Consider the following 20,679-nt stretch of genomic DNA (forward strand, 5'->3'; position numbering starts at 1 on the left):
TAATCAGGAATGAATTAACATATTATTTAGCTATACATGCCCATAAATGTGCCTAACTTGCATGTCTAGCTTATCCCTTCTATCTTGTGTAGGCATTAAAACATGAATGTTGCAAGTTGCCCTAACTGAACATAGTTTTCTATGTCTGTTTTGAAAAAATTGAATAAGGAGTATAGAAGATGAGCAGCAGAGTGATTTTTTGTTTTCTTTATGTGTCGGGTGGCCTTCCTAAACTTCCATATATTAAGATTTTTATGTTCTTTCATGTATTGAGAACACACATTTGTTATTATTTGCAGCACTTTAAAAATATGAAATAAAAGTTTACATGTTAGCCCTCTCCGGGGACCTTGTCAAAGACATTAAAATATAATTCTGGAACTGCCAACTATCAGTTCTTCTTAATCAACAGTTACCATCAGTGAATAGTGTATCCAATGGTACAACATTCTGGTGTTTTGGTAACAGTAGAACTCCATTTCAGTAACTATTAGCAGCATGCTCTGTGCCCTAGCATTCAAAGTGTTACTTTTTTCTATAATGTGATTGTTCTTTATTCATTGTACAAGGCAGTATTCAAATTTGTCCTTGTAGCACAAAGATGACTACTACAACCCTGAAAAGATTAGATTCTTAAAACCCTTCATTTGTTTCTAAGCAAAACGATTTTGAGCTGATTTTTGAGTCAAAGGCCTTAAAAGCATCATGTGTAAGCAACATCATTAAGTCTAAAGTGAAACACTTGATTTGAATAAGCTAGTTTATTAAGTAAAGATGTTTTCTTACTAAGAGTTGTGGTATTTCGGCACATTTCATCCAACTTAAAAGATTATAAAGCTTCCCTAATTGTGGAAAAGGGTTTGTTTGTTTGTTTTTCCTTCTCCAGAAATTAGTTGGCATTTTGTTTACAGTACTTTGAGTATTTGACTAAGAAGAAATTATTACATTGATATTGAATTGTGGGGTGCTGCTTTAGGTCTTGTTTGATAGAATTTAGAGGAGATTGGTAACCCTGCTGTGCTGTTTCAGAGTAAAGGGAGAAAGGGGCAAGAAGATAAAGTGCCACATAAACAGAAGAGATCCTCAAATGAATGCATTCCTAGTCTTGAATTATGCTTTTCAGAAAATTTTTCAAGCAATGCCTTTGCATCACCTTAACCCTCCTCCCCCATTTCTTGGCATAGAATGTAGCAAGGCCGTAATGGAAAGGCTTGTCAGTACAGTATAAAACCATGACTACAAGGATTTTGCTATAATGCTTTTTTTTTTTTTTCCTGCGGTACGCGGGCCTCTCACTGTTGTGGCCTCTCCCATTGCGGAGCACAGGCTCCAGACGTGCAGGCTCAGCGGCCATGGCTCACGGGCCCAGCTGCTCCGTGGCATGTGGGATCTTCCCGGACCGGGACATGAACCCGTGTCCCCTGCATCAGCAGGCGGACTATCATCCACTGCGTCAGCAGGGAAGCCCTATAATGCTTTTTTATACTTGTTTTTAAAAATACAAATCTATGTCTAAGAGTTTAGGGATAGTGAAGATATGATTTAGTTATGTTGTAGGCAAACAGGTTAACCTAAGAAAGGTTTACAATTCCTACTAAGATTACATGAGCGTGACTCTATACTGGTATAGGATATGTAGTTAGTTGTAGCCTGTAAGTTACTTAAAAGGACCAGGGCACCTAATTCTTGTCAGTTTTCCAGTTCACCTTGGTGCCATTCATCACATAAGTTGTTTACAGGAAATATAATTTCCTTAGCAAAGAGTAACTTTTTTTCCTTTAAAAAAGTATTAAGTTTAAAATACAGAATAAGTACATATAGTTTGTCAAAAGGAATAGAGAATGACAATAGTCCTATATTTCCTATATTAATGCAGTAGAGGTTGAAATTACTGAAGCAAGAAGAAACCCATAAAACTGTCAAATTTAGAGCTTTAAAATATGACTTGAAAAGTATAGGGAAGGACAAACAACAAAGTTCTCTTTCACTTGGCATAAGAAAATATTTTTTCTTAATGAAGATGGACAGTGCTTTCTTGTTTTAAAAATATTTTGTCTATTTGCCAGCATCTTTTCAAAGTTAACGCACTGCTGCTACTTGGGAGATGTCTGCTTTCATTTTGTACAACTCTTATGTGATTTTGCCATTGTCATTAAGATGCATTGATTTTATGTGGTGTATAATTTTAAATACATAAATATTGTATGAATTGACTTGTTTTAAAGGAATAAATGAAGTGAAAATATTGTTGTCTGAGCATATTTTGGGGAGGGCAGAGGGCCAGTGAACAGCTGCTACAGTCAAGTTACATATTTATCATCACTGCTTTGACTTATGTACGAATATCTGCCAAATCTCACTCTATAGGTGGAGTCTTAACCCACTTGGATAAGAGAAAGTAAAATGTTTTTTCTTTTTAACACCAGAGGGCATTTGAAATTTCCCGTCTTTGACTCCAAACTTTCTGGTATGCAATCAGCTCCTGAAAGTTGTAATTCAGTGTCTGTTGCTGACAAAGTGTCAAAGTGGAAAGGCTGAATGTTCCCTTTCATTTATAATAGACTGAGGTCTGTGTGAACTTAGATCTATCTGTTTGGAAACTGCAACATCTCTCTGGGAGAATTTATTTCATCTTTGATAATATCAACATTTAAACATTTATTTGAAACAGCACTGGGGTTAGAATTGGCCAGAGTTTCGGCTCTCTAACTAAACTGAACTACTTACCCTTTCCTTCTCAATGGAAGCATAAAAATTATGGAAGTGGAACCATAATGCAATCTGATCAATTTGTGCATCAGGACAAAATGTGTCTTTGGGGGTCAACATAAATCCAACCTTAGAATAAGTCAAGCCAAACATCATATTAAAAGGTTTGTAAGGAGTCTCCTGGGATATGCGGTGGTAGTTTGTTGAACAATTAACTACCCATAAGGCAATGCTTCTCAAAATGTGTGCATCACATTGCCTGGGAACTTTTTAGAAATGTAAATTCTCGGAAGTCAGAAATAAATGAGGCCAACAATCTGTTTATCAAGCCCTCCAAATAATTTTGATGATAATAAAAATTTGAGAACCACATCTATGACCACGGTTATATAAACGAATCAGTGTCAACTTCCAGAAACCTCTGATGGCTTATGTCAGTCCTATATCCTTGGCCTCATGCAGTCCGTCTTCATCCACTATTTAAAGACAGTTATTAAAGTTACAGATAACAATAGATGACAATTCAAAAATCTCAACAGGCTGAAAAATCCTAAGATTGAATACTCATAAATGTGAAGTCCTGCCCTTAAGTTCTAACACAACACATTATGTGAGTCCAGGATGAGTAAAACCTGGCTTTATAGTTGAATTGAGGAAGAAATAGCAATAGTACTTAACTATTATTCTGATCCCAACAGGGTGATATGACTTTGGTTGCAGAAATAGCTGCATTTTAATAGTTAAAAGATCTAGAAAAAAGGAAGCAATAGTATTAATGTATCCTGCTTTAATCACATTGCATTGGTTTGGATGAGGGTTTTACTTGTAAAACATAATGAAAATCTAAGGTTTGACAGCTGTAATGGGATATCTGAAGGAACTGTAGACAATTACCTGTAAAAGAGAAAAGGGGTCTCAGATTGATGTGACGGCTAACTTCAAATCTGGGAAAGTGTTGTGTGAACGATGAAGTACATTTATTCTCTGAGGCTCTGAAGGAAAGAACTCAGACCAGTAAGGGGTGAATATTACAAAGTAAAATTTACCTGAAAAACCTAACACAAATAGAAAGGGATGCTTTGATATTAAGGTCAAATATTGTGATGTAACCTCCTGCAGAGTGAAAAATAGAGCTACAAGTCATTAGGCCCCTGACATCTTGAAAATTTTGTTTCAAATGCTAGTTATGAAATGAATAATTAAAAAAAGAACTTCTTCGCTAGGAAAAAAAAAAAAGCATGTGGTTTTCTTTCTTTTTTTTTTTTTCCTCTCTTTTTCTGCTCTTACCATCCAGTTAGTGTTTGGAAAGGAATGGCTTACATTCTTATTTAGTAATAAGGTGGAGGCTACAAAGTAGGGCTTCAATAATTAGGAGTAGTATATACTATGTTTATTATATCTCTAAATCTAAAATGAGAGGTTCAAGAATAGAAAAGCATCTCAAATACATTTATGTTTTAAAAATTTGTTCTGACTTGGATTGTCTTTATCTCTATTGTGTTTATAGATTTTGAGGGTATTTATCAGATGACATCAAGTGCCAGGGTATCATGAACATATTTTCCTACACTCACTAAAACTTTTATGACTTCCATATGTGTGAGTTTAGTAAAAAATCAAGAATTCATGAGAAACCAGCTTTGAGAATAGTCTTTTGTCTTTACTTTGGTAACTGCCTTCCTCATAACTGCTTCTCTGCCATTCTATCTTTCTAAAATTCCTTCTGTATAACAAGAAGAGTTTTCTGATCTTACTATGATGGCATTTCTCTGTATTCAATTGAAGGGCTTCATTAATTAATCTTGTTAATAATTAGAGTAGGTGTCACAGTGACTTCGCCAGGTCTAAAACCCTAATGATGGCCCTCTTGAATAATTGCAGTAGGCTGAAAGCTGTTAATTTGGAATTGAAGCTTACTCAGGAGTCAAGTTCAAAATCAATGCTGAGGTTAAATACAACATATAGACAAAATTATTCCTGATAGCCTCTTAACTGGCTCACAAAGTAGAGTATATAGACATAACCGTAACTTAGTAAGTCCAACAGAGCTAGTCCCCATCCCAGTGCTGGGAGAGTTTACGCTCACTCTTGGGTTACAGCTCTTTGAAGTCCCAACCTGCAGTGAGTGTGGTTCACTAGGTCCCAACCATTAGTGGATCTGGACTCCAATCTGATCCCTTGCTTCTGTGGAGCTATCAGAAGCATCCCTCAGCATCTCAGCCACCCATTCTGGAATAGAGGAATGTCTCCAGAATAAAAGTGGTCCAAATGTTGGTTGCATCACACCTGACTTCTATCCTCATCCTGATACAGGCTTTGGCAAGCCTTCAAATTCTTCACTGTATTTTTGGCTTTCCACTGCTTCAGCAAGAAGGGTTTGTCTGAATGCCTAGCCCAACATTACTGGAAATGGAGGTCCACAGCAACACCTTTTTTATGATATTCAAACAAAACTACCATAAAATGTGTTTTAAAAAAAGGTATAACGTTGGAAATGGAAATATCACTTATGAAGCAAATGATTTAATAATTTTAGGGCTTCCCTGGTGGCGCAATGATTAGGAATCCACCTGCCAATGCAGGGGACACAGGTTCAAGTCCTGGTCTGGAAAGATCCCACATGCCGCAGAGCAGCCGAGCCCATGCACCACAGCTACTGAGCCTGCGCTCTAGATCCCACGAGCCACAACTACTGAGCCTGCGCACCGCAACTACTGAAGCCCACACGCCTAGAGCCCGTGTTCTGCAATAAGAGAAGCCCACACACTACAACAAGGAGTGGCCCCCGCTCACTGCAACTAGAGAAAGCCCGCGTGCAGCAACAAAGACCTAACGCAACCAAAAATAAATAAAAATAAAATAAATTTATTTTAAATAATAATTTTACCATCAACAATGGAGGGGGGGATAGTGAGAATTTGTCAGTATTTATTTTAAAGGAAGAAGTACTTTATCAAGTAACAATGAATATGTCTAACACAGTTCACTTCAATCCTGTTGGATATTTATGTTGAATTAAATAGAAAAAGAAAATGTGTCCTTTATCATAGAGTAAGAATCATTTTTAGAGTTTATTACATGGGATATTTCACAAAATTATCCATCCTAATTGTGGACATAACTTTACAACTATAGATTTCCAAACTTCCTTCTACTATGACTCAAATACTTTGTATTAGGATTGATAAATCTTTCTCTTATGAATTTTATTAGACTGAATTACTTCTCCCAGAGCTTGAATATTATGGAATAAACTAATCAAGTTTTTTAAACCTACAAAACTAAGGAACAGACTTTGAATTATGTTCACCTTCTGCCAAAGTGACTCTTCTCATTAGACCCTTCCTTTAACATCCAGCCGTATTTTTTTTACTCTTACTCTATAACAGTGAAGACTGAGAAAATGATCTTGAATTTGGCTAGAAACAGCTAAAGTCAATATATCTCAGATAAATTGTTAAGCAGTTTTCTTTAATTTTACTTCTTGTACCATATGGTATCAACTACCTCAGGATTACAGGGATAGTCATTCACTCAATAAGCATTTTTGAATGTTCATGTTGTTCTAGGAACTGCTCTAGGTGCTGGGTATACACAGGGTAGGGGAGGGGAAACACAATGCTATAAAGAAATAGAAATACAGGTGCTATGACGAGAATAATGGGGTGGGAGAATCTAAAGTGATTAATCTGGGAAAGCCTTTTTGAGAAAGTGACATTTGAGCTAAAACCTGAAGCATGAATAGGAGTTAGCTGATGAGTAAGAAGAGCATTCTAAGTAGGGGCTATAACACTTGCAAACACTATGTTGCAGGAGGAAATGAAATATTTTCCAGGCCAGTCTGGCCATAGTGTGGTAAGCAGGGAAAGAGGAACATGAGATGAAGTTTTAGAAGCAAGTATTCAGATTCGCAGCATCTATAAGCTATATTAAGCACTTATCCTAATTCATATTTACCACATGTTATTTGCTTATTTTATGTGTGTCCCCAAATAGTTTGTCCATGAGGGCAGGAACCAGTTATTTCTTATTACCATTCTATTCTGAACACCTAATAAGGTACTAGATATATAGTAGGCATTCAATATTTATTCAAATAAATGAACATATAAACAAATGATGTTAACGTGTAATTTAGGAATATCCTAAGAGCACTGGGAGGACAAAGCACTTTAAAGAGGGCATCAGATTTATGTTTCTCCAAGTTATTTTAACTGCTCTGTAGGGAATGGATTAAGGGGGCAAGAGTGGAAGTGGAGGACCAGTTAGGAGGAAGCTACTGCAGTAATATGTATATGTGGTGATGATGGTGATAATAATTATAATAGCATATGTTGAGTGCTTACAATGTACAGGGCATTGTCATGTATTATCTCATGTAATCTTCACAGTAACTCTATGAGATAGATATTATTATTCTGTATTTTGTAGGTATGGTTACTGAGGATTAGAGAAGTTTGATAACTTCTTCAAGGATCAAAAGCCAATAAATGGATAATAGCTTGGACTAGGTAATGTCAACAGAAGAGGATCATTTTAAGATTTATTTTGGAAATAGGATCACCAGGACTTGGTGACATGAGGAGTAATAGGGATGCATCTAGAATGTCTCTCAGGATTTTTACTCAAGCATCTGGTGGATGCAAGTGACATTTATTGACCTATGGAAGATAGAGGGGAAGAATATTTGGAGGAAAGAGAGAAAGTAAGACTTTGGACATGTTAGGTTTAAGATGTTTGTGAGTCATCTGAAAGGAAATGTCATAAAGGCAACTACAGGCCTGAAGTTAAAAAAAATATGTCCAAAGATTAAGATCTAAATTTTCAATTTCTTGACCTATAAATAGTTACAAGATATAAGAGTGGAAGAGATCAACTAGAGAGAGTGTGTAAAGAGAGGAAGGCTCATCACCAAACCACAGAGAAACTACCAACATCTAGAAGTCTGTTAAAGAAGGAGAGCCACCAAGGATAACTGAGAGTTCAGAAGAGATCAGAGGTGTGTAAGAATTTCTTGTCATGATATCCAAGAGAATATGGTTATTTAAGAAACAGAACTGTTTGTTGGATGTTATACAAAGGTCAAATTAGAGGAATCTTAGAGGAGTCTGTAGAATTAGGCAAGCTAGAGCTCACTGATGAACTTAACAAGAGCTATTTCAGGGAAATAGTAGAGAAAGAAGCTAGATGGATGTGGGTTGGAGTAAATAGGATGTCTGGTTAAAGATAGCAGGTTGAACATATTCATTGGTCGTCTACTCTCCCCAAACAGCATTAAATAATAATTATGGGATTTTTAAAAGGCAGAAACTCTCAAGGACAAAGAGATGATAAATAATACCAACAAAATTTTGGAAGATAGCCAGGAGTTGGATGAGTGATAACTGACCTAGCAGATTTGAAAAAGCTGAATCCTAAGGCAGCAACCCTATTTTTCCATGGAGCTCCCCTCAAATTCAGGAATTGGTGGTGTTAATACCTCTGGAAACAGGGGTGAAAAAAAATCATGAAAATGGAGAATCTGGTTAAGAAATATACCTTTCAGATCTCCTCTCTCACTCTGAGCAACTAAGTGCTTGCTACATCGCCTCTAGTTGAGGGCAAAACAGAGGGTCTCTGTACTAAAATAAAGAGGATGACGCGGTGTTTTTATATGCTGAATGTTGAGACAAAAAACCTTCTTCTGCCGCTAGGCTCCAAGAATGCTAGCTGCCAGAATTATGCCCTTCAGGCAGGATTTTGGAAAACTCTTCTCTGAGGAACCACACCAACAAAAAAGACTAATGATATTGACATGAAATATTTTCCAACCAGCTGGCCATACATGATCACTCTACAGTAAATTCCACAGTAAACCAGCCCCATCCACACCACAGAACTTAGTTTTTGCCAAATTCTTAAATTTGAGTGGATAGTCAAGAATCATCAGACATCTGAAGATACTTTTAATAAGAAATACAAAAGTGAAAACAAACTTAGGAAAAAAAATAACATGGAATAAACAGAGACTATGATGACAGAAAAATACTAACATTGTATTTACACATATATTCTTAAAGTAGTAAGAGAAGATTTTGCATTGATGAAACTACAGAAAAATATGATAAAAATTCAAAAACAAACAGTAATTCTTTGAAATTAAAAATGCAACAGAAAGCTGTAGGTAAATTTTAAGAAAGCTCCCAGTAACAGAGAGATAGAGGTCCAGTCCAGGAGGTCCAACATCCAAATAGTGGAAGTTCCAAAAAGAAAGAACAGAGAAAATGGAGGGAAGGAATCCAACAACTAATAGTTCAAGAAAATGTCCCAGAACTGCAGGTCATGAGATTCTAGATTGAAAGGACTTACCAAGTACCCAACATAGTACACAGATCCACTCCAAAACACAGCATCATGAAAATTTGAGAATACTGGAAACAAAGAGAAAGCCCTAAATTTAGAATCATAAATCCTTTTGGCTTTTCAACAGCAACACTGAAAGCTAGCAGACATTAACCTAAAATTCTATACCCAGCCAAATTAGCAGTCAAACATGTGGATGAAATAAAAGATATTTTCAGACATATAAGATCCTATGTGCTCTTTCTCAGGAAGCTACTGGAGAACGTGTTTTGCTAAAATAAGAGAGCTAACTCAAGAAAGAGGAAGAAGATATGAGATCTAGGTAATACAACAAAAGAAAGAGGTGAAAAGATTTTCCCCAGTAGGATGATAAAGGCAGATATCAAAATGACAGACATGCAACAGGCTGGAGGAAAACCTATCCAAATGGAAGTAGATCAGAATGCCCTGGAAAATATTTCTTCAGGATGAAATTAATAGAATACTATTAAATCTGAATGTATTGAGAGAAGATTTACATAATGGGTGGGGGTGGACAGACAAAAAAGATATATAGAAAAGGAAGAGTAAACATAGTATATCTCAAAGCATTAACTCTCAATAGCATTTATTTAATGCAAAAGCAGGGAAGCAAATCAGGCAGTTTGGCTCCAGATATACTATACTATAGTATTGTACATTTGAATGCTGACAGGAATTATTATAGAAGAAAGGTCAAAATGATGATGTATAAGAGAGGATCACAGGGATGGAGTTCATAAGATGAGATCCAGAGTACATGTACATCATCTGGTTTTATAGGAAGAATATTTCCTTTATTGTACCAAAAGAAGAATAACATGGGTGCAAAGGAAGGTAGGTTTGTAAATTTGGTGATGGAAATATGGAGTTCCTGCCTACTGGCTGCTGTTTTCTTACCAAATTTTTCTAATTTTGTGGCAAACTCATTTTCTGAAAATAAAGGAAGCAAAAGAGGAGTGGAAAATTTGAGGAAAGAGAGGTCTTGGAATATGGGAAATCCAGCTTCCTAGAGAAATGTGGTAATTGCCTGGGAGTATACAGTACCCATTTGAGGTTGTTATTCTTGAGTTTATAATAGCGCCAATCTTCTTTACTTTGAATTTTTTTTATTGAAGTGTAATTTACAATATTATATTAGTTTCAGGTGTACAGCATAGAATTCAGTATTTTTATAGATTATACTCCATTAAAAGTTATTATAAAATAATGGCTATAATTCCCTGTGTTGTACAATATATCCTTGTTGCTTATATGTTTTATACATAGTAGTTTGTATCTCTTAATCCCATACCTCTGTCTTGCCCCTCCCCTCCCCTTTCCATATATATATATATATACACACACACATGCCACTTTTTCTTTATCCATTTGTCTGTTGATGGACACTAGGGTTGCTTCCATATCTTGGCTATTGTAAATGACTATGAACATATGAACATTGGGGTACATGTATCTTTTCAAATTAGTGTTTTTATTTTTTCCAGATATATACCCAGGAAAGGAATTGCTGGATCATATAGGAGTGCTATTTTTAGTTTTTTGAGGAAACTCTATACTGTTTCCCATAGTGGCTACACCAATTTACATTCCCACCAACAATGTACAAGGTTTCCCTTTTCTCCACATCCCTGCCAACATTTGTTATTTGTGATCATTTCGATGATAGCCATTCTGACAGATGTGAGGTGGTATCTCATTGTTGTTTTGATTTGCATTCCTCTAATAAATTGTGATGTTGAGCATCTTTTCATGTGCCCACTAGTCACTGTGTCTTCCTTGGAAAAATGTCTATTCAGGTCTTCTGCATATTTTTTGATTGAGCTGTTTTTATTTTTGATACTGAGTTGTATGAGCTGTTTATATATTTTGGATATTAACTCCTTGTCACTCATATCATTTGCAAATGCTTTCTCTCATTTCATAGGTTATCTTTTCATTTTGGTGATGGTTTTCTTTGCTGTGCAAAGGCTTTTAAGTTTAAAAGAAAGATTCACAGATATGGAAAATAAACTAGTGGTTACCAGCAGGGAGAGAGAAGGGGGGAGGGGCAAGAGGGGGAGGAGATTAAGAGGTACAAACTTTTATGTATAAAATAAATAAGCTACAAGGATATATTATACAGTGAATATAGTCAATATTTTATAATAACTATAAGTGAAGTATACCCTTTAAAAATTGTGAATCACTATGTTGCAACCTGTAACATACAATACTGTACATCACTATACTTCAATTTTTAAAAAAGCTTTTAAGTTTAATTAGGTCCCATTTGTTTATTTTTGCTTTTATTTCTTTTGCCTTAGGAGACAAATTTTTTTTAATTACTGAGATTTACGCCAAAGAGTGTTCTTTCTATTTTCTCTTCTAGGAATTCTATGGTTTCAGGTCTTACATTTAGGTCTTTAATCCATTTTTATGTTATTTTTGTTTATAGTGTAATGAAATGTTCTAATCTCATTCTTTTACATGTAGCTGTCCAGTTTTCCCAGCACCATTTATTGCAGAGTCTCTATTTTCCCCATTGTATACTCTTGCCTCCTTTATTCTAGAATCATTGAGCATATAAGCGTTTGGTTTTGGGCTCTCTATTCCATTCCATTGATCTATGTGTCTACTTTTGTGCCAGTGCTGTACTGTTTTGATTACTATAGCTTTGTATTATAGTTTGAAATCCAGGAGTGTGATAACTCTTGCTTTGTTTTTTCTCAAGATTGCTTTGGATATTTGAGGTCTTTTTTGTTCCACACAATTTTAGGATTATTTGTTCTAGTTCTGTGAAAAATGCTATGGGTATTTTGATAGGGCTTGCCTTGAATCTGTAGATTACTTTTCATAGTATGGACATTTTAACAATATTAATTCTTCCAATCCATGAGCATATTATATGTTTCCATTTCTTTGTGGCATCTTCAATTTCTTTCATCTTCAACTTCTTTCATCAATGTCTTGTACTTTTCAGAGTATAGGTCTTTCACCTCCTTGGTTAAATTTATTCCTAGGTATTTTATTCTTTTTGATGCAGTTGTAAATAGGACTGTTTTCTTAATTTCTCTTTCTGAGAGTCTGCTATTAGAGTATAAAAATGCAACAGATTTCTGTATAATAATTTTGTATCCTACGATTTTACTGAATTCATTTGTTAATTCTAACAGTTTTTTTGTGGCATCTTTAAGGTTTTCTATGTATAGTGTCATGCCACTGGCAAATGGTGACAGTTTTACTTCTTCCCTTCCAATTTGGATTCCTTTTATTTCTTTTTCTTGTCTGATTGCTGTGGTTAGGACTTCCAATAAAATTGGTGAGAGTGGGCATCTTTGTCTTGTTCCTGAATTTAGAAGAAAAGCTGTCAGCTTTTCACTGTGGAGTATGATGTTATCTGTGGGTTTGTCATAAATGGCCTTGAGATATGTGCCCTCTATACCAACATTGATGAGAGTTTTTATCATTAATGGATGTTGAATTTTGTCAAATGCTTTTTCTGCATCTATTGAGACGATCATGTGATTTTCATTCTTACTTTTGTTAATATGGTGAATCACATTGATTGATTTGTGAATTTTGTTCATCCTTGTGACCCTGGAATAAATCCCACTTGATCGTAGTGTATGATCCTCTTATATATTGTTGGATTTGGTTTGCAAATATTTTGTTGAGGATTTCAATATCTATATTCATCAGAGATATTGGCCTGTAACTTTCTCTTTTGTAGTGTCTTTGCCTGGTTTTGGTATCAGGGTAATGGTGGCCTCGTAGAATGAATTTGGGAGTGTTCCATTGTCTTCAATTTTTTGGAATAGTTTGAGAAGGATAGGTATGAGCTCTTCTTTATATGTTTGGTAGAATCCCCCCTCTGAAGTCGTCCAGTCCTGGACTTTTGTTTGCTGGGAGTTTTATTGGTTATCAATTCAATTTTACTACTAGTAGTCATTCTGTTCAAATTGTCTGTTTCTTCTTGATTCAGTCTTGTCAGGTTATATGTTTCTAGAAATTTGTCCATTTCTTTTAGGTTGTTCAAGTTGTTGGTATATAACAATTCATAGTATTCTCTTATGATTTTTTTGTATCTCTGTGGTATCAGTTATTTCTCCTCTTTCACTTCTTATTTTATTTGGGTCTTCTCTCTTTTCTTCTTGGTGAGCCTGGCTAGAGGTTTATCAATTTTATCTTTTCAAAAAAAACAGGTCTTAGTTTCACTGATTTTTTTCTATTGTTTTGGGGGGGTCTCTATTTTAGTTATTTCTTCTCTGATCTTTATGATTTCCTTCCTTATGTTTACTTTGGGCTTTATTTTTTCTTCTTTTTCTAATTCCTTTAGATGGTAGGTTATTTGTTTATTTGAGATTTTTCTTGTTTCTTGAGGAAGGCTTGTATCACTCTAAACCTCCCTTTTAGAACTGATTTTGCTGCATCCCATAGATTTTGGAAAGTTGTGTTTCCATTTTCATTTGTCTTGAAGGATGTTCTGATTCCTCTTTGATATATTCATTGACCCACTGGTTTTTTAAGTAGCATGTTGTTTAGTCTCCACGTGTTTGTGCTTTTCCTATTTTTCTTTCTGTAATTGATTTCTAGTTTTATATATTGTGATCAGAAAAAAAATGCTTGATATAATTTCTATTCTTTTAAAGTTATTGAGACTTGTTTTGTGGCCTAGAATGTGATGCATCCAGGAGAACTTTCCATGTGCACTTGGAAAGAATGTGTATTCTGCTGTTTGTGGATGGAATGTCCTGTAGATATCTACTAAGACCAACTGATCTACTGTGTCATTTAAGACCACTGTTGCCTTATTGATTTTCTGTCTGGATGATCTGTCCATTGACTTAAGTGGAGTGTTAAAGTCCCCTACTATTACTGTATTACTGTGAAGTACACTTTTTCCCCACAGCTGATCACTGCCCCCACCCTGTTGTGGAGCCACACTGCAGGGCAGGTGGTACCCACATGGATTCTTCGTGTGTATCAAGGTGTAAGCTGTGGTGGACTGGCCACCATCAGAGTTCTGGGTCTCTTCTGAGGCCCTGCTTGAGCACACGCCAACAATGGCCACCACCACCCCACCCAGATGACACTCTGTGACCCCCGTTGCCTCTGTGTCCCACGGCCGAAATTCTTCTCTGGTCACGGCAGCCCTAGATCCAGTGCTGAGCTACAACGTGGAGTAAGTGAGACTGGACCATTTACTTGGCTCAGACTGGGGCACACACAGAGGTGGTCAGGGGAAACCCAGCAGCCACTAGAGGAGTCTTCAATCCAACCTCTCTACTCTGCCTTGGGGACAAGCCAACATGCATGCACTCCTCAAGGGCAAAGTTCAGGCTTCCCTCAGCCCTCCTGTTAGTCCCAGTGGTCCTCTGACCAACCAAGGGGCTCATCTCCCCTGTGTAGGACCCCAGGAGTGGGGTGCCCAATCTGTGGCTCAAACCACTTACTCCCCAGTGTGGGTCTCTGCCCGTGTAATCTCCCTTTTCCTCTGAGTCCCCTTCCAGGGGCACAGATCCCAACCTGATCACTTTTCTTTCCTTCCTATCTGATTTTGTGTGGATCTTTCTTACAGCCTTGTTTGTACAGAAGACTTTCTGCCAGTTTACAGTTAGTTTTCAGAGAGAATTGCTCCACATGTACATGTATTTTTGATGTGTTCATGAGGGGAGGGGAGTCCCACATCCTCATACTCTGCCATCTTGATTGATTCGTGGTGTCAGTCTTCTTGTTGTGTGATCAACAAGAGATGTTAGTAATTTGAAGGAATCCAATGATAAAAAAAAAAAAAAAGCAAGAGCAGGAAATTCTGACATGTGGAGTAGAAGGTTAAAGTTTACATTTCTGGGTACCTAGACACTAGCAGATAGGAGGGAAATGGTTACAGTCTAATCCATCTGTCTGGCTTATAACTGTTACTATAATATAAGTATGTATTCCGTGGTCCTGCATACTGCTAACAATGAATAAAATAAATGTTAATATATTATACTCATAGTATACTTAATGCAAGTTCTATGACAAGTGTTCCAAGAAATAACAAGTTTGAGAAGCAAAATATATTCTTGAATTGGCAATTTCAACAAATGACTTTGTGTAGAGCTATGAGGAGCTTGCTGGGAGATCCAAATATTATCCATTTATGTTCCCTAGTATTTTCCAGTATTGAATATTTGCTATAAGCTACAGTTCTTTGTAAATACTATTAAACTTGATATTTCTCATTTATTAAACAATGTTTCAATACAGATACCGATAATAATAAATAAAGAACATAAAGAATGTTAGAAGCATGTTAAGAAAGATAATTGAAATCAGTCAGCCCATTGCCAGATGCGTTTTAAATTATTGCAATGTAAAGTATCGTCAATTGAGGGCTTTCATAATACCTCAGACTCATAGGTATATTCATAACATCAAAAAGTCAAAAACCTCTGAAACAGTCCTGATGAGCCAATGCCTACTACTTTTAAGAGTTATGCACAGTTTAATAGTATGTCAAGGGACAAGATTTGGGGAAAAAACAATAAGCAAAACTGTAGCAGTAGATGGGTTATCTACAGACGCTATCTCCAAAAAATGATTTTTTTAGGGCAAGTTTGTTAAATAAAGGACTTCAGTTTCCCAAACGTTTATCATCAGTTTTGACATTAATATATAACTACTATAATATAATAGAAGAATTATACATAGAAAAATTTGGTGCCCTTCATGAATTCAAATTTTTCAGGGAGAGAAAGAGGACAATTACATCCTAGTGGGTTAAATCTAGACATATGTTCATTGTGTTAAGAGATTGCAGTGAAGCAGTACCTAACATCCTATTCCAAAAGGTGGTACTTGGGCTGAACCTTGAAGGAAGGCTAAGACTAAGCCAGGAGAACAGGGTGGGAATGGGTCCAAGCAAAGGGTGCAGCCCAGTAGCATGAAAGCATGACAGTTTCAGAAAAATTAGATGTGACTTTGGTAAGGAGTATGGATGAACATGTGGTGGGGAAATGCACATAGGCCGTTTATGAAGGTTTTTTAATGTCTTATAGGGACTTTGAATTTCATCCTGAATGCTATGAAAATGCCTCAAAGTATTTTAAGGAGAGGAATGACAATTCAGATGTGCCTCTATAAAATGAAAGATGTGAAACAAGGAACTTCTATAGTTTCTTCCATCCTTAGTGGTCTGTGATCCTACAAATAGTGAAGTCCTGATCAGAGTAGAGAGGATGAAGAGCCGGAGACAGTTATGAGAGTGATCTCACAGGAGCTATGGGAGGATTGCTGTGAAGTATTGAGTCTGGGTGCTGCAGTTAGCTGGCATGGGGATAGAGGAGAGAGGCCAGAGGTAAGACAGGTTCCATTTTGAACATGTTAAGATTTGGCATTCCTTACAAAACCCACTAATGCTACTAGATGATCTCAGCTCTCCCCTCAGACTTTCATTAACACTGGGAAGAAAAGGACTACTGAATCCTCTAAATTTTTATGGTAGGTGGGCCAACACTGCTCTCAAAAAAGGGAGAAAAAAAGCTACTCCCAGCAACTACTTAACGATTAAGTCATTTCAGAGCTTCATCCAAATCCACTTAATTACACCTTTAGTTCCCATCTAATTAGTTTAGGCTTAACACTAATATCAGTTTGGTGAGAACTTGCTGATCTATTTGATCTCTTAGTCTGGCCTATCAATTCCACAGTTTATAGGCAAGTTATAACCATCCTCGTCTGAATCCTTTCCCAACTGTTCTCTCTTTAAAGCAAGTTCTCGCTACTACTTGAAGAATAAAACCTTCCCTCTCCGCAACAGTACATTCAGAGACCCAGCACGGAGTACCATGCCCTACACCATGAACATAGTGGGTACCCAGCATTTCCTAGGGCTGGTGATAATACATGTTCAAACTTCATTTTTTCCTTTGGAGAGGAAAAGGAAAAGAAAAGCATGGCTAGGATGTGACTGTAATATGAATGAATAAGTATCATGAATGGTTAGAGCGGAGGTCCACTCTATTTTGCAGAGAGTCCAACTTTATAAGGGGCCCAAAGAGGAAAGATTGACCAATGACTGATTGTGGTATATTTTGGTTTTAAGGTGGTGTGTGTGTGTTTGTGTGTAGGGGAAGTGAGTTGCCTCAATGGGGAGGTGGTACTGAGAAAGGAAATAAACTAGTTTCGGACAGTCGAGAAGATGACTGCACCACAACAGCATGCAAGGATGGAGAAGGAGTGAGGACACAGATGAGTCAGGTGGGCTGGACTGTAATTAGATTCCACGGTCAGGTCATCAAATAGGAATTCATATACAAAGAACAACAACACACACTGCTGCTCAAATGATGATCTACATCAACCAGGGAGCCTTAGTCTCTCAGGTTTCTGACTTGGGAAATCCTCTCTTTCCCCTGGTCCAGACCTCCTTCTCAATTCTCTTGGAACCTTAGAGACTTGGTATTTTTCTTTTCTTTTTTTTTTTTTTTTTTAGTAAATTTATTTATTTATTTTTGGCTGCGTTGGGTCTTCACTGCTGTATGCGGGCTTTCTCTAGTTGCAGCGAGCGGGGGCTACTCTTTGCTGTGGTGCGCAGCTTCTCATTGCGGTGGCTTCTCTTGAAGCAGATCACGGGCTCTAGGCACACGGGCTTCAGTAGTTGTGGCTCGCGGGCTCTAGAGCGCAGGCTCAGTAGTTGTGGCGTGCAGGCTTAGATGCTCCGGGGTATGTGGGATCTTCCCGGACCAGGGCTCGAACCCGTGTCCCCTGCATTGGCAGGCGGATTCTTAACCACTGCGCCACCAGGGAAGTCCCGAGACTTGGTATTTCTCCAAGCCAAAAATAAAGAAAGCAAATCAAAACGAAGAAAGATTCCAAGCAAAACATTTAAAGATATGGAGAATGAAAAACACCACATTCAGAATAGTGATTTATTTCAGCTGGGGGTGTATGTCTGTTTTGAGGAGGCAGGAAGGAGTGGGGAGCAAAGTTTGTTAGCAGCTTGAACTGTAATGTTAATGTTCTATTTCTTGAACTGGGTATTAGGTACAGTGGTGTTTTTATGCCAGAATATCTGAAATATTTCATAATTTTCAAAAAGAGATGTTAAAAAAAGGAAAGAGGAGCTTCTCTGGTGGCGCAGTGCTTGAGAGTCCACCTGCCGATGCAGGGGACACGGGTTCGTGCCCTGGTCTGGGAAGATCCCACATGCCGCGGAGCAGCTGGGCCCGTGAGCCATGGCCGCTGAGCCTGCGCGTCCGGAGCCTGTGCTCCGCAATGGGAGAGGCCACAACAGTGAGAGGCCCGCGTACCACAAAAAAAAAAAGAAAAAGGAAAGAGTAACAGAAAGATCATTTTGTCTATGCCCCTACTACTACCTGGGAAAAGATAGGGGCCCTTCCTAATTATTCTACTTTTATTATAAACGGAAAAACTGTTCACAAACAAGACTGTGCCTCCTCTCATCTCTGAGGTTAATGCTCACAAGTCAATTCATTTTTTTAGCAAATGTTCAAATCACACACCTATGAAGCTCAATCAACTGCAGTGACTCCATCCATGGGTGTAACACTAGTTGCATTGAACTTCTGATTTGTAACTTCCTGTTTTGTTAGTATTATGACATCATACATGTTTGAATGACACATCAGGAAGAGAGGTCATCCTCCTTAAATGTTCGATCAGTTCTGTTATCCACATGCCGCTGATAGGGTACTGAATTATTCCAGGCTTCCTCAAACCTCCTTTCTCCTCACTAGTCCTGCCCTACCTCTTCTGTACCTAAGCCCCAGGGTCACTGCAGCTCTGCAATGATCACATTGCAGAGACCACACAGAGAAAAGATGAAAGCCATGTGTCATCTTGTTATAAAAGACATGAATAGGGCTTCCCTGGTGGCGCAGTGGTTAAGAGTCCGCCTGCTGATGCAGGGGACATGGGTTCGTGCCTCGGTCCGGGAAGATCCCACATGCCGCGGAGCGGCTGGGCCCGTGAGCCATGGCCGCTGAGCCTGCGCGTCCAGAGCCTGTGCTCCGCAACGGGAGAGGCCACAGCAGTGAGAGGCCCGCGTACCGCAAAAAAAAAAAAAGACATGAATAGCTACAAGACAGAAATGAGACAAGACAGGATAAATCTAGCTATTAGAATTAGACCTGCACATTATCTGTGTATTTCATGTTTCCTACTTGGGATTTTTCTCCAAAATAGAGGCTGATTGGCATCATACTGATAGATGGCAAGCTTGATGTCAAACTGCCTGAGTTGAAATCCCTGCTCTGCCACATCATAGCTACAAGATCTTGAGCAAGTTATTTAACCTCTTTGTAAAATTTGTATATTAATAGTGCCTACATTCTGAAGTTCAGATAAAGAGTAAATGAAATGATGCATGAAAATGCTTAGCACAGCACAATTCCCAGTGCATAGCAAGAGCTTAATAAATGTTGGCAATTACTGTGTGCATTGATTTTAATTTTTCTTTCTGCCCTCTGGTATTGAGGATAACATATATCCAGGAAAAACCAGCTTCCAAGCAAAAGGCACATCTGGTGAAAGTGGCTTCCATTACTGGAGGAAGATTCCTTCCTGACTTTTGGGTTCTTCCAACTACTCTCTTCTCCTTACTCTCTTCTGGTTGTTTTAACTACAGGTGCCAGAAATCGGCTACTGGAAGGAGATAGGAGTTGCTAAACTGGTTGGTAGCTTCTTTTGTTTTCATTTCTTAATATTCATTGCTACCTTCCATGCACAGCTAAAAGGGACCAAAGACCCAAATGACAGCACGCATGTTCCCTCCCTCAAGGCTGTCCAGTCGCTTTTTCATCAGAACAGGGACCTCTTGGGGGAGAAAATGGTTTTATTTCCCCCAGAAGTAAATGAGGCCAAGAAGGTCGTTGGCAAACTGTAGGGCAATGGTTGTCTCAGTGCCAGCATCTCTTGCCTTAGACGCCTTTTTCTGTGGTCCTGAGTGGAGATGCTAGGATTATGAGCCGCTAGGAAAAAGCTTGAGGATGACAGTGACTCTGAAAAGCTAAAAAACCGAGTAGCAAAACTGGCCACAAAGGATTTTAACTTGCAGAACTCAGGGGAATATACTTCGAGAGGAAGAAGGCAGTTATAGATAGAAAATCAAGTTTCAAACAGACACACGGAAAAGCATACTGCCTAGTGGACTGTGTTTCTTTATAACAATATATTTTTTTAAATAACATGCCGACTCTCCTTCCGTCCAGTCTCAGCACAAACCGGTCCCCCTCCTTCCAGCCCTCCTCTATTATTAAAGGCTCTTTATTGGCTCTCAACGAGGAAGGGAGGGCAAGAGACGATTGGCTAAGTGAGAGCAGCACCGCCCTGCGCCATCCCCTCCCACGCCCTCCCTGGATAAACAGCTGGAATGAGAAGTAGGGAGGGAGGGCTGGGATTGGCTGAGTGTCAGTTGCCAGGGTGGGGTGAGGCCGCGCGGATGAAGACTTTACCTGTCTAGGTAAGTCAGGGAGAGGTCAAAAGAAGAACAGTAGGAAGCAGGGGAAGCAGTCTCTGTCTCCGTCTCTGCCCTTTGAAGTATAAGGGTATTCCTTTCCTCTCTTCAGCCCCCCGCCCAGTGAAGGTGAGTTAATTCCTATAATTCCTAACCAACTAACCAAT

The 20,679-nt window shown here is 38.1% G+C and overlaps 1 protein-coding gene across 3 annotated transcripts in view; it reads left to right on the top strand.

Moving 5' to 3' along the window:
- Positions 1 to 20,449: 20,449 nt before the first annotated feature.
- The window catches only part of CUNH1orf116 (chromosome unknown C1orf116 homolog), an 11,919-nt gene continuing 11,689 nt past the window's right edge, over positions 20,450 to 20,679 (top strand). Inside the window, exon 1 of one of the 3 annotated variants that reach the window (XM_024751184.1) lies at positions 20,450 to 20,518. The gene's annotated coding sequence lies outside the window, so the exon portion shown is untranslated. Of the gene's footprint in view, positions 20,642 to 20,679 lie in introns of all 3 variants that reach the window. The other 2 variants (XM_024751183.1, XM_024751186.1) reach the window with 2 other exon arrangements.

The sequence above is a fragment of the Neophocaena asiaeorientalis genome, unplaced genomic scaffold (assembly GCF_003031525.2).
Source record: "Neophocaena asiaeorientalis asiaeorientalis breed wild unplaced genomic scaffold, Neophocaena_asiaeorientalis_V1.1 scaffold67, whole genome shotgun sequence".
NCBI classification, from domain to species: domain Eukaryota; kingdom Metazoa; phylum Chordata; class Mammalia; order Artiodactyla; family Phocoenidae; genus Neophocaena; species Neophocaena asiaeorientalis.